Source organism: Mus caroli, chromosome 3 (assembly GCF_900094665.2).
Source record: "Mus caroli chromosome 3, CAROLI_EIJ_v1.1, whole genome shotgun sequence".
NCBI classification, from domain to species: Eukaryota; Metazoa; Chordata; class Mammalia; order Rodentia; family Muridae; genus Mus; species Mus caroli.
In genome coordinates, this window is record NC_034572.1 from 122,860,903 (window position 1) to 122,862,338 (window position 1,436).

Consider the following 1,436-nt stretch of genomic DNA (forward strand, 5'->3'; position numbering starts at 1 on the left):
CGGTGCAGAATAAGGTGACCAGACCCTGGCTAAACTGTAGTCTACTTTATGGCTGTGTTTTCTTTTGTTTATTAATTGCTGAGCATTTACTTACTGTTTCACTACTTTGAGTAACACCTCTATCCATGTATAAGAGTTTGGCTGGGTGGTGGTGGGCATGCCTTTAATCCCAGCACTTGGGAGGCAGAGGCAGGTAGATAAATCTCTGTGAGTCTGAGGCTAGCCTGGTCTACAGAGCAAGTTCCAGGACAGCCAAAGCTACACAGAAAAACCCTGCCTCAAACAACAACAGAGTTTTTGTGTAAGTATGAACATATTTTCCTGGAGATATTCCTAAGAATAGAATTCTCATCATTGGTGACTACATTTAACATATGCAGAGCTGGGGACATCAGTGTTGAAGGCAATGCAGGAATATCTCTCAATCAATAGAAGTATCAAGATACAAAAGTCAAATATCAGGGATGTCATTAGCTGAAAAACCCCTAAAGGGTAGAGAGAAGCTGTAGAGACCATATTCAGAGGTTAGGCACGCCCCCCCCCAACCCGGTTGAGGGATGGGGCCACCCAAACATCTCAAAAATTTTAACCCAGAATTACTCCTGTCAAAAGGAAGTGTAGGGACTAAAGGAAAAGCCATCCAGAGACTGCCCCACCTGGGGATCTGTTGGGAACTAAAAGGGGGGCCTTGGGGAAGAGGGGGAAGGAAAAACCCACACCCCACCAGAGTTCCACCTATTCTCTGGTCAGTCAGGCATGGGAGGGCTGCTATCTCCCTTCCACTCATCCCCGGTTGGGCATCTAAGCCTCTGACCCACTCTTCAGGGGGTGGCAAGGGGCAACCCTACCTGGGAGCCCCACCAGGGGTTATGGGAGAGAGGGATGAGGGAAGAGGTTCCCAACACCAGCAACAGTGAGTACAGCCTTGATGAGCAGAGATTGTCTATGGTTTTAGAGCTTTATTATAGAGAGGCAGGGGGAAAGAGAAAAGGTAGAAAAGAGACGGGGGGGCAGAGGAAGGCTAGAGAGAAAGAGAGTAAGAGGGAGAGAGAACCTGGGCATATACCCAGAAGAAGTTCCAACTGGTAATAAGAATACATGCTCCACTATATTCATAGCANCCTTATTTATAATAGCCAGAAGCTGGAAAGAATCCAGATGTCCCTCAGCAGAAGAATGGATACAGAAAATGTGGTACATTTACACAATGGAGTACTACTCAGCTATTAAAGACAATGGATTTATGAAATTCTTGGACAAATGGATGTATCTGGAGGATATCATCCTTAGTGAGTTAACCCAATCACAAAGAAGTCATTAGATATGTACTCACTGATAAATGGATATTAGCCCAGAAACATAGAACACCCAAGATAAAATTTGCAAAACACAAGAAAATCAAGAAGAGGGAAGACCAATGGGTGGATACTTCATTC